This window comes from Sinohyriopsis cumingii, chromosome 3 (genome assembly GCF_028554795.1).
Source record: "Sinohyriopsis cumingii isolate HCF-2022 chromosome 3, ASM2855479v2, whole genome shotgun sequence".
Classification (NCBI taxonomy): Eukaryota; Metazoa; Mollusca; class Bivalvia; order Unionida; family Unionidae; genus Sinohyriopsis; species Sinohyriopsis cumingii.
In genome coordinates, this window is record NC_142963.1 from 141,010,226 (window position 1) to 141,024,705 (window position 14,480).

The window sequence follows — 14,480 nt, forward strand, 5'->3', positions numbered from 1 at the left end:
AGACTAGTCCAGTAACTTTATTGGTAATGCATTTGTACAGAACAAGCCAGGTCAGTTTGACCTATAATTTGTTTTTGCTTCACTTTGGCCAGACTTTTCTTTGTATAAAAATGGCAGCCAATTCAATGAGGATATGAATCTCACTGCATCATTCTTGTCTCCTAAGTCAGTGTGACCTATATTTCCCATCCTTGCATGATATTTTTCTCCCAGAGCTATTATTGTAAAGGGTCCTTTATCACACCAAAAGGAAAGAAGCTTTCATTGTCCTAACCTCAAATACGACACTTCAGCACATTTTGTATTTGAGACAAAGTATGTTCTTAGGTTCTTAAGATCACCTCTGTCTGTGTGGGTTTGAATCTTGGATTCAGCCAATGTGGGTATGTGAGAAAGCTTGCCAGTAGCTTCTCGTGGGTCGATGGTTCTTTCCGGAGGTTTTCCCAGGTTCTTCCTCCACTATTAATACTGGCCACCATGTATAGCCTAGCCTGTGCTGAAAAATGGTATTAAACCCTACAACAACAACAAGGTTTGTAAGACCATAGTGAAATATTTTCACATCTTATGCATGTTACACAAAAGCTAGAAAGTGATGTTTCTATGAAAGAAATTATCAATTAGCCAATGAATTATCAGTTATCAAGTAGCCAATGAATTACTTTAAGTCGATTAACAACTTGTGAACAATTTTGTATTCCACATCAGTCATACATTAGATATATACAGGTATGCAGTGTGTTCCTGCACCTTGTTTTCACAAATCCTTAGTATAGGATGATTAACTGTCTGAAACTATAAGCTTCTTTGCACACCTTCAAATCAAAGTACTGAAAGGTATATGCCTAATTTGCATTCAACTTGTTTATATTGTTTCTTTTTAGCAGACATCAGATGTTGCATTCTTTGTGGCTGACAATATTTAATTATCGTTCACTTGTATTACAACAGTAAAACTTGAAGAGATTCCTCAATATGTATGTCACTATCTTCAATAGTTATGTCACTGTCTTTATTAGGTATGACACTGCCTTCAAAAGGTATGTCACTCTCTTCAGTATGGATGTCAGTGTCTATTAGGTATGTCACTGTTGTAAAGGTATGCCATTGTCTTTAGTAGGTATGTCACTGTCTTCATTAGGTATATCACTGTTCAATAGGTATGTCACTCTTCAAAAGGTATGTCACTGGCTTCATTACATATGACACTGCCTTCGAAAGGTATGTCACTGTCTTAAGTATTGATGTCAGTGTCTTCATTAGGTATGTCAATGTCTTTAGTTGTTGTTGTTGTTGTTGCTGCAGGGTTTAACACCATTTTTCAGCACACAATAAGCTTTACATGGCGGCCAGTATTAATGGTGGAGGAAGAAACTGGAAAGAACCACCAACCCTTGAGAAGCTACTGGCAAGCTTTCTCACATACCCACACTGGCCGAATCCGAGATTCAAACCTACGCAGACAGAGGTGAGATGGCAGTGATTCATAACGAAGAGCGCTTTAGACCACTCGGCCATTCGTGGCCCTCTGTCTTTAGTAGGTATGTCACTGTCTTCAGAAGGTGTGTCACTGGCTTCATTACGTATGACACTGCCTTCAAAAGGTATGTCACTGTCTTAAGTAGGGATATCAATGTCTTAATTAGGTATATCACTGTTGTAAAGGTATGTCACTGTCTTTATTAGGTATGTCACTGTTCAATAGGTACATCACTCTCTTCAGTAGGTATGTCACTGTATTCATTAGGTATGACATTGTCTTCAAATGGTATGTCACTGTCTTCAAAAGATATGTCACTGTCTTCATTAGGGATGTCACTGTCTTCAGTAGTTAAGTCACTATCTTCATCAGGTATGTCACTCTTCAAAAGGTAGGCCACTGTCTTCAGTAGGTATGTCACTGTCTTCAAAAGGTATGTCACTGTCTTCACTAGGTATATCACTGTTCGAAAGTTATGCCACTGTCTTCAGTGGGGATGTCACTGTCTTCAAAAGGTGTGTCTTCATTTGGTATATCACTGTTCGAAAGGTATGCCACTGTCTTCACTAGTTATATCACTGTTCGAAAGGTATGCCACTGTCTTCAGTAGGTATGTTACTGTCTTTAAAACGTATGTCACTGTCTTAAGTAGCTGTCACTGCCTTCAAGAGGTACATCACTGTCTTCAGTAGGGATGTCACTGTCTTTAAAGGTATATTGCTATCTTCAGTATAGTTAGTATGTCACTCTCTTCAAAAGGTATGTCACTGTCTTCAGTAGGGATGTCACTGTCTTCAAAGGTATATTGCTGTCTTCAGTATAGTTAGTATGTCACTGTCTTCAAAAGGAATATCACTGTCCTCAAAAGTATATCACTGTCTTCAGTACATTAGGTATGTCATCATCTCCAATAGGTGTCACTGATTTGTCCTTTTTGTCCTGTTGATTTACTCACATCTAAAAGTAGAATAAATCTGACCTATTAAATAAGGAAGATTTTTAAAAATTTAAAAGTTTCATTCTAAAAAAAAAATATGATTTAGCTGAACTTCTCAAACCTGAGCAGTTTCTATTATATAATTCTTGTTTCAAGGAGGCATGTGTAAATCAATATTTGACATCTTTATCTCTATCTGTTGGAAAAATTTTGTAAAGTGTATTCAGTCAGTTGCAGTCAATAAAGATGCTGAGGATTTCCATATTTCAGGGGAGTAACTCGTGTCATACTTTAGGAATGGCCACAGAAACGCAGTATCTTGATAGTTCCATGTAATGCTGATATACACGGTGACACTTTTGTATATAGTAGAGGACTAAAATTAATGTGTCTGAATTATTGTACTGGGTTCACTTACCTAATATAGCCTTGACCTTGTTTTAGCCTTGACCTAGTCTTGACATCAATATACAGTAGCTCGAAGTATTTGAAACTAATGACCACAAGGGCTAGCATTTGTGTTTCACAGTTGATGAAAATCAAAGTTAGAAATGGTTGGAAGTGATTATTCAGTGTAATTTCATGGAGGTACTGTATAAAGCAATATTTGGTATCTCTTTATGAATGTTGGGATTTGTTAAAAGTGTATTCAGTCATCTGTAGTCAATTAAGATGCTGAGGACTGCTGGATTGTGGGGGGGATAACTCGTGTCAAACATTGGGAATACCCCCTGAAACAAAGCATGGCACATGTGATGCTGATATACTTGATGACACTTTTACATCGAGTAGAAGAGTGAGACTAATATATCACAGTTTGTGAAGACCCAAGGAAGCTGATGAAGACCCAAGGCAGTAACGGTTGGCAACAACTATTTACTGACAATTGATTAGATCATTTAGATAGTTCCAGGATATTTGTGCTATAAAACAGTTTGTTGTAAGATGTTTTGTCAAATTCCTAAATTTTGCTTGCTTCAAAAGATACAAAAACAGACAGAAGAAATGACAAGAAGGTAAGCTTATGACAAATTGTTACTATAGAACTGTATTGTTTTCTTATAAGGTCATTGACCCATGTACAAAATTATACAATGAAGAAAATTTATATCTGGGCTAGATGCACATTGCTGTTCTCAGTCTACAGTAGGGTGGTAAGTAGGATGAACATTCATGAATAATTATTATTAGTTGTCTTATTATTCAGTAAATTTATGATCCATCTGAAACAGCATTTGCAGTCACAGGCACTCGCCATCTGCAAGTTAACACAAAGTGACATGGCTCGTAATCTGCCCCACTCCCATTTCATGCTAACTATCTTAACCCAGACGTATGTTCAGCATATACTATATATTTATTCCAAACGTGTTCCACACGTTTAATGAAGTACTTGACTCATCATTTAATAACCACTTTTACGCGAAGTTTCTGCTTTGAATTGTACCCTGACTTCTTGGGTTGCTTTGAAAATTCCCCTTCCGGTTTATTGCACGTTGAAATATGTTATATTGAATTCTCATTTGTTGTTATTGCTTGTTCCGCTCCAGGATAAACAATAATCACCAATCAAAGATCAATGTAGCTTATTCTGTGCGAGACAAACAGCAAGTGTTGCAGAGAGACTTCGCGGAAACATCATTAGATATGTCAAGTACTGAAGCGGATATGCTGTCAGGGTGTACCATTGAGCGAATCGTGCAAAATTTGTACGAATTCGCTCGCTTGGAGAACAGTGAAACGCGAAACCTCCCGCAAATTCGTTGAAAGTCCCACATATGAAAATGTGCACAGCGAAGTATACCATTTTTATTTAACCGTTCTTGTTCAGACGTCTGTTTTTCGGGTACCAACTGTTCCATAACTGGGTTTTTCAAGTTCGGTATGACTGGTTGTGATACTAACTCTGATTAGCACAACGTGCCCAGGAATAAAAATTATCGAGTAGTTTGAATCGTTCATGAAGAAAGTTTTACAGATGAGTGTTTAACATACGGGCTACCTAGAAAACCCAAAATGTCCTATTCCCGGTGTGGTTCATTACGATTTTGTTTGGCAAATACTTGTTGATGATAGTGATGATGACAATAATTTTTTAAGTTATGATGTATATCAGACTATTGGAGCTGGGAGAGCGTTAACGGAGACAACACTGAGTGATTTTTTGCCCAATATGGTGTTAAATACGAGTCAGATGTACATGCTGAATGGACAAAAGTAGACGGCATAACCTTTCAGTGATATTTTGAAATTAAATGTACAAAGGGCATAATACTGAACCTAATTAAAATTTACGATTTAAGATTATAATGCAATTTTCATTTTTTAATTAATCAAATTTGCCCTGCGGATCACTTGCTACAAAACCACATAGATGTATCCATATCAGGGTTAAGATAAATTGACTAAAATAGGGGTCAAAATGCAATTAAGAAGTAAAGACATTTATTTTAATACCTCTGTCTCAACAAGCAATAATGGACTAAATACACACCTACAGAATTTCGGAACAGACAAGAAATTTGGCATAGCAGTCAGTAAACTACTGATTTAACAAAAGGAGTTTATGTTGGTGAAAAATCCTATTTTGAAGCAGATGTATTCAAAAGATAATATCTGTGATCTCAGGGAAACTTCAAAACAGTCATGAAGATCAGTTTTCCAACATATTCAAGCTGACAAAGAAAAAAGAGCATAGTATGTTCAGAAATAATTAACACATTGATGTTTGTACAGCCAGAGTTGACATCTGTCAAAGATGTTGATTTCAGTAGAGTTATAAGAAAGTGCAGCAGGAAGAAAGAGACATATTGAAGTTTAGATAATAATAATAATGAGGACTTTGTATAGCGCCTAATCTGCAGAAGCTCTAAGCGCTTTACAACATTAGACAACGCCAATAAGATAAAAAACATAATAATATTATTACAACAACAAACACTATGAAACTAGAAAAACATTAAAAAATAAAAAACATATTGCGAATATTTTAGGTACGAAACATTATTAGGTCTTTAAGTTTGTTCTTGCAGTCGAAATAAGTGAGTTTTGAGAGCCCTCTTGAATGTAATGACTGTGTCTTTTGTGTCTAAGTTCAGTGGGCAATTCATTCCACGTTGCTGGGCCCTGGTATGCAAAAGAACGCTGTCCATATGACTTTGTTTTTATACTTGGAATTATGAGTATACGACTGTCAGATGAGGAGCGTAAGGATCCTGTTTGTGTGTACACATGAGTGAGGTCAGATAGGTATGTTGGACTAGAGTCCGACAGTAAAACATAGCACAAAGAACAAATTTTGTTTTTGATTCTGGATCGAATTGATAGCCAGTGTAGGGTACAGAGCATCGGGGAGGTGTGCTCTGATCGTGGTACTCTAAGTATGATCCGAGCAGCTGTATTTTGAACTTGTTGAAGTTTCTGAAGTAGATATTGAGATGAACCAGACATAATTGTGTTACAATAGTCCAGTCTTGAAAGTACTAATGAACACACAAGTGTTTTAGTAGCATCAACTGAAAGATATTTGCGAATTGAGCTGATGCGTCTCAGCTCAAGATATGCGGCCTTGCATATGTTCATGACATGTTGGTGCAATGTGAGAGTACTGTCCAGAGTAACACCTAGGTTTCATACTGATTGTGTGAATTTAATGTTGGCGTTGCTGATATTTATTGTTTGAGGTAAAGGATGTGAATGAGAAAGTCTTTGTGTTGCGATCAGAATAGCCTCAGTTTTATCATCATTCATCTGCAACTTGTTCCATATCATCCATGATTTCACATCAGAAATGTACCTCTCTACACCTTGGATGGTAGCATCAACTCTTCAGTTGGGTGGCTAGATTTATATATTTGGTTGTCATCAGCGTACAATTGGTAAGACACTGGATGATGATATATGACACTTGAGAGCGACTGAGTGTACAGAATGAAGAGAACAGTTACAAGAACAGACCCCTGTGGAACACCACAACGTAGATCAACTGGGCTGGAGTGTATTCCATTTGCAGATACAATTTGTGTCCTGTTAACCAAGTAGGATTTGAACCACAATACGGCTGTATCACGAATGCCAAATACATGCTGGAGACGGTGAAGTAATATAGCATGGTCTATTGTGTCAAATGCTGCAGACAAATCAAGGAGGGTGAGGACTGTAATCTTTCCGCTATCCAACGCAGAGATAATGTCAATTACTACTTTTAGAAGAGTAGTTTCAGTACTGTGGCAAGGGCGATATGCAGATTGGACATTGCTAAAAAGACTGTTTGAATTTAGATGAGAGAGAAGCTGGGATAGAACAACCTTTTCCAAGATCTTTTATATGAATAAGAGATTAGAAACTGGGAAGTAGTTCTTTAAATCGTTATGGTCGAGTGATGGTTTCTTCAGCAGAGGCTTTACAATGGCAGTTTTGAAAAATGATGGGAATTCCCCGGATGAGAGAGGTATTAATAACATCAGTTAGTGAAGGTAATACTGGATCTAAGCACTCAAGAAGCAGTGATGTTGGAATTGGATCAAGTTCACATGACCTTTATGCACCCTTCATCAGGATTGTACGTACGAAATCCATAGAGACAGGTTCAAATGCTGCTAATGGTTGCCGCTCAAATTCTGTATCCCAACTGTATGGTGACGACGAGTCAATTGAAATTGTGGTGTCAAGCTTATCTATAATAATTTGTACTTTGTCATGGAAGAAATTTGCAAACATGTCTGGAAGGTCGACCGGAGAGAAGGTAGTTGGAAGTGGTGTTGATTTGTTGCGTGACATTAGCTTGTTAGCAATCTCGAGGACCTCTTTGCAGCTGGAACTTTCCATGATCTTAGTAGTGTAGTGGGCTGATTTCGCTGCATGGACTATATTTAATATAAATATTGACCTATGACCATTTCTTCATCCCTAGCTTTTTTTCTTTGACAAGGGGGGGTCTCTCTTAAGATATAATCATGTCATCATCTTCCCTAAAATATTATATGGGAAACAAATTTGGAATTTCTCTTTTTTATGCAGAGATATTAAACCAGTGAATGAAGGTGCTGATGGAATAAATGAACTTAGCATAGAAAGAACGATGGGGCAGATTTCAAACTGCTCAAGTTTATCACCCTGTGTAATTAAATGAAAATTGTAGAATAGGAATGGGTGTAGTCGACAGTTTTCCTTCTTCACTAACAAATACAAGTACCTGTGGCTGCAGTAGGCTTTTGCATCTGCATAAATAAAATGTGATAGATTTTTTAGGTATTCAACCTTATTCCCAATGCCCGGATTTGTTCTAAATGAGATTTTCTTTGCACGAGGAAATTGCATCATGTATTCTGTTTGGTAGACAACATCGTAACGTCTTTAAAATGTCTTTCAAGTGTAACTGAGACACGAAATTGATAATAATATGTTTTCAAGTCATTTATGTTGTACAAAACAGGTAGAGTTAAATGGCCTAAAATGTTATATAAAACTCACTGCAACCAACAGGTAGTCTGTTTGAAAGTATTATTGATCTCTTATCAATTACAATTGCACATATGATAACTATATGTCTGAAAACTGGAAAATACAACTAAGAATGTCAATATACATGAAAGGGTACCACCTACCTTCCAAACCTGGAAAGACTATCAAGTACGTATGTGTATCGATATGTATCGTATCGCAGGCAGCGTATCGTGAATCGAATCGATACGTGCACAAGTGTATCGTTTCACCCCTAGGGGTAAATTATATAATCAGATACATATTACATAATATACATAATGACAGAATACATAACACATTGTAAAGTATTGTTCCTTAAATTGAAGGCAAAATATATAAACAACAGTTTTTTCCGATTACTTATACCGATTTATTACATAGTAAATTGCAAAGTATTTAATAAATTTTGGTATTCATAATGGTATTTTGAGCATTTCGTGAAGAACTGGAAGTCATCTTCAATTACCCTCCTGTGACATCGTTAACATAACCTACGTGCTCTCTCCTTTTTTTTTGTGTCTACCTATAACTGTTTGTATAGGAAGTTATCTTAATCTAAAGAGAGTATACAGGTGTCATATTTGTTTAGGTTTATAATTCTTTTGATCCATTTATTTCATCTTGCCATTCTGTCAAGTTATAATCCATTAACACTGTCTAAATTGCACAATAAGTAAATCATCAGTGTCAATATCATGTGATATCCATGAAAACCAAACCCACAGTTACAAAGTAGCTGTCTAATGTACGTTGTCCAGGTTATTCTCTCTTGCTATCACCCAGTGCCTTTACCATCATGTAACGTTACAATAATGTAGCTATTACCATCATGTAGCGTTACAATCATGTAGCTATTACCATGGTGTTGCATTTCCATATTGTAGCATTACCATAATGTAGCATTACCATCATGTAGCATTACCATCATTTAGCTATCACCATATGTAGCATTACCATCATGTAACTATTGCCATCATTCAGCTATAAAGTCCTCATTATTATTATTATTATTATTATTAATTTGCACAATAAATAAATCATCAGTGTCAATATCATGTGATATCCATGAAAACCAAACCCACATTTACAAAATAGCTGTCTAATGTACGTTGTCCAAGTTATTCTCTCTTGCTATCATCCATATGTAGCGTTACATTCATTTAGCATTACCATCAAGTATCATTACCATCATGTAGCATTACCATCATGTAACTATTACCATCATTCAGATATTACCATCATGTAGCTATTATCATCATGTAGCACTACCATTATTTAGCTATTACCATTATTTAGATATTAACATCATATAGCTATTACCATCATGTAGCATTACCATTATTTAGCTATTACCATCATGTAGCTATTATCATCATGTAGCACTACCATTATTTAGCTATTACCATCATGTAGCTATAACCATCATGTAGCATTACCATCATATACCTTTTTCCATCATGTAGAATTACCATAATGTAGCTATTACCATCATGTAGCTTTTTTCATCATGTAGAATTGCTATAATGTAGCATAACCATCATGCAGCATTACCATCATGTAGCTTTTTACATCATGTAGAATTACTATAATGTAGCATAACCATCATGCAGCATTACCATAATGTAGCTATTATCATCATGTAGTATCACCATAATGTAGCATTACCATCCAGCAGCGTTTTCCATCATGTAGAACTACCATCATGTAGATATTACCATCATGTAGCATCACCATCATGTAGCGTTACCATCATGTAGCTATTACCATCATTAGCATTACCATCATGTAGCTGTTACCATCATGTAGCATTACCTGAGATATAGCTAGGCATATTTCTCTACGGATTTTCTATTCTTCAATCCCCAACCCTGATACCTAGAATAGAATGGGCTTCATACGAACGTCAACTAATTTTAACACAATATTCAGTGATGGAGGTCCGAGTCTTCTTAGTAATTTCTTGACTAAAATTAAAGCATTATTAGGTGGTATACCAAACCTTTCAGTTGCTTTTGGCCAATTCAATCTGCTTTAAAACATTATTCCCAAATAGCTGTACGAAGTTGAATTTAATTTAAATTATCGTAGGATAAGTCCCAGTTTCAGACTGACGGCTCCAATGTCATAGTGATCAGGGCCTCTGCCTCGAATGCGAGAGGTCGCGGGTTCGATACCAGGCCGAGTCATACCAATGACTTATTTAAAAAATGTTACTAACAGCTGCCTCGCTCGGCGTTCATCATTAAGACGTTACTGTTAGGACTGGTCGGGCTGGCGTTAGGATAATGTGACTGGGTGGGATTTCATGCTACTTGTCTGCGGCATGATGCTCTAGTGCTAGACGTCACTATATACTGCAGACGTCGTAGCGATATGACTGAAAAATTGTTAAAGCGACGTTAAAAATCCAAATCCACACCGACACCCACATTTCAGAGCTCTTAAGTCTATCGCCATTTCTAAAAGCAATGATATTTGCCTTATCCTTGTTTACAGTCAGACATGCGATTGTTTTTTTTATGTTTAAATTTTTTTAACAAAAGTATTGAAACTTAGCAAGGGTTCGCACACTATTATCAGAAAGTCACATTGAAACTTAAAGTTGTGTTGTTTTTTTTATTATCTAAATGCTTGGCCACCGATAATTGCCCCATTATTAAAGGTCTGATCAATGATGGCTCTTTTGAGAATATTTTTGATATGCCATCTTTTAACATGAATCAGGAAAGCTCTTTTTTGTTATAACGGAGTGATTAGCTAAACCATTCGCGTACTGGGAAGTTTTATTGGTTTTAATATATTGAGGAAATACCATTCACGTTCATATTGATTCTTATATTGGTAATCTGACATCCAAGGAAAGAACTGATAATGATAAAATACATGTCAGATACAGCAGGGCTTTGTAAGTCATGCAAACATCAATACTTCATTATTAGATAAAACAAGCGTCTTAAGGATCCCTGTTCACTCCATTGCAACCAAAGAACTACCATTTCTGTCGGTTCTATTTTATGTGCTTTATTTGCATACTAATATCAAGCAAAGTTACTCTCAGCAATACCCTTGACTAGTTTTTGGGAATTTTGTCATTTAAGCCAATAACATTGGGTACAAAATCATGCTTTTCCACAAAGTCAACACTGCATATATTGATCTCTTGTTCACCAGGTTTCTTTTGTTTCAACCACGTGACAAATGCCTTGGATCCATTGGCTGAAAAATGTTCATCGAGAGAGCCACACAGATGTGTAACAATGTCTTTTCCAGCTGGTGATAAAAAACCCTGCCATACGTACAAATCGTCGGACGTATATCGGTGTTTATTGACATATATTTTCGTGTAAAGCTATCAGCGATTCTGTGGAATTTGTGTTCGCCCAAGGCGATTTCATGTTGTATTTCGACCAGAAGAGGTTGCATTTGGCACTACTTACATCGTGTTGGGAACATATTATGACCCGACCTTGCTTGTTCCACAAAGAGGTCAAGGTCATGACATCCTTAGACGCGATGGCAGGGGGTTAGTTAAAGCGTTAAAAATTGTTCTTTTTTCTCTGAGCAATGTTTCATGTGATGTGGGTTTCATGTTGTAGAAATGATTAAAGCCCAAAGTCACCATTTTCGCGAGTTCTTCTCCAAAAATATCCTTACCTCGTGCATTGCTGGTAAAATAAGACCACCATAAAAGCCATGTACAAAATGAAAATCCATATTTCCTGGATGAAATGCGATTCTTAGGTCCAGGTAGCGTATACCTGCTTTAGGTTGTTCTTTTATTGAAAGATTTCGAGTCTTTGACCATCTCTGGATTACAGGAATTACACAGCAACATTTACCTAGCTACTGTTACCATTAGCCAGTTATTGAACGATTTTTATTTGTTTTTGCTGGGCGGTTTTTTGAGGAGGGGGTTGGTGGGTGGCGTATTACTGGCGATGTAACAGGAAACTGTGACAACAAAAGAAATATATGTAAGTTTTATATTCTTTGAACTATTTTGTTGCGTTTGTATTCTTGATTTTATTTTATTTTTCTTTCTTATGCATGTTTGTATAAATTTTAAAAAAGCTTGACGAAGTCCTTATCAGACTAAACTTAAACTTAAGTATAATTGTGGACTGTATTTTTAATTTACAAACCCATCAGTTTTTTCTCTCATTTTGATAAGCTGTACTGAAGGGATACATTTCAAGACATGCAATAAGATACACATTTCAAAACATCCAGTTTGATTATTCATAACACGTTTCTCGTCAACAGTCGAACCTGCCTTAGAAACCCCTGCTTTAAAGCAGTCACCTGTCCTAAAAGAACAACATTCTCAATTTCCCTATTAGATAACCCGAGAAGCGAAGAACCTGGGGTGAGAAGCTACTTGTCTTAACATTCACCTTTTGTTTACGTCTTGGAGATGGCTACTCAATCATCAGTTAGACTGTTTAGATTTCCATGGTTTCTCATACAAGTTTAATTTCCGTATATTCAAAGTTAAAGTTATGTTGTACTTAAAATCAAAGACTAAAACAAAGTGAATCAAAACATAACAAAAAATCTTTGGTTGTTACTATTAGATTTCAAAATTCAGGTATTAAAAATAATGTACCAATTCCAGACAAATTAAGAAATTTGTCAATCTGTTATATCAGAAACATTCTATTCATGCTCTCCGGAAGTGCCCCCTCTCCAGCTTGAAAAATCGGTATATATGGCCATGTTGTCTGAGTATGAACTTAACCGCTGTTGACGTGTAGCTTTACATGAATTGTATTCTGATACATGTGTGTCTCTGCTTAAATAGTACAATTCTGTCACTGTATCATAGGAATGCTAAATACTTAGATCAATCGATTGATTTAAGTTATGCAGTGTTGGCATTATAATAGAGTGTAATGTATAGGTGTTTATTTTCACTCACATCCACTCGTTTATATACATGGCCGTGTCACTTTAACGTTGGATAAACGCTATGTCAATATCGAATAGGTGGACAGGTATCTTCGAAATATATAGCCACTTTCCAAACTCTCCATAAGCACGTGATTTAAAATAATCGAGGCAATTGTGGATTATAGACCTTGGGTTTATTGTTTTGTGGTTCACATTTCATTAAAACTAATTGTACACCGATTTTATTACAACTTAGATCCAGTCAATTCAAGTAACACTTCTCTTTTGTCGTCCGGGGGCGGTTTAGGGAGATAACTCCGTATATGTTAGTATTTGGGCACGGACTGCGCGTATGGACGCGTTTTTCAAGCATGGCGGTCCTTCAGCTACTGACGGTTTATCCAGTTCTAAATATATACGGTAATTGCGTAGAATGTGCAGGTTTATAAATAGTCGTATCTGGTTTAAGACCGTTAATTTGTTCTCCAATCATACATTTGGGACGTGATTAAAAATTGATTACCTCTCTTTAGTTAATTGGCATGGGCCGTCTTTTGCACCCAATTTCGTCGAGTACTGTTGGTAACAAGTAGCAAATGAATAGTGCATTAATATTATGTGAATTCAAAATTAGTCTTGTACATAAATGTGTACCTTCTATGGGACTCCACACGATACATCCCTATAAGAATTATATGATTTTCCCACCCCCACCCCTTGTGGTTTATTAATCAATTAATCAAGCAATGCGAGTAAAATGCATTACCCAAAACTACACCACAGAAAACGACCTGAGCCGGTTCATTGGTAGGATTCGAACCCGCGTGTTGCGTGTTTGGCATGCTAGTTACTGCCACCGTGGTTCCTACATAGAGGAACGAGGAACGCCATTGACCGCGCAATCCGGATTTACGGTAACGTGGACCCAATCAGCACGTACACAATATTTTTGTTTGACAAAGCCGTTATTTTATTTTTTAAAAAGAAAAGATCACATATAACGATGGCTATTTTATGAAACTACTTGGATTCATACGGTTCTAAAAAGTTTTCGAGCATTACTATTTTTTTTTAAAAATGTTTGCTTTATAAAATATTTAGTTTTGAAAATATACCAAGTTCATTATTGTCGGTGATTTCATTCTTCCATCGGTGGAGTATTGGGGATCTATCGTTTTGTTTGATTATTTCATTATTCACAGAAGTCATTCGTGCATGTATTTTATCATTCTGTGTGCGTAGGAAATAATATTAAATATTAAATTAAATATAGCTCTAATACCATGCCATAAATACAGCTATTGGACTTGATCCGATTCACTCTGATGCGGGTGGTAGTGGGTTCGAACCCCGGCTGAGTCATACTAAATACTCATTTAAAAAAACGGTACTAACAGCTGCCTCGCCTGGCGCTCAGCATTTAGGGGTTAGTGTTAGGACTGGTCGGCCTGGTGTCAGGATAATGCGACTGGGTGGGACACCGTGCTACATGTGTGCGGCATGATGCCCCAGTGTTAGTTATCACTATAAACTGCCACACTGCAGGCATCGTAGTACAATACAGAAGTTGCTATATATTGCGATAGTTGGAGGAAGGTGCGAGATGTAGTATCGACCAACAGTGATCTTAATTGGAAGGCTATCTCATACTTGACTGCAGTTTCCTGGTATCTGATTGTATTTCTTTTG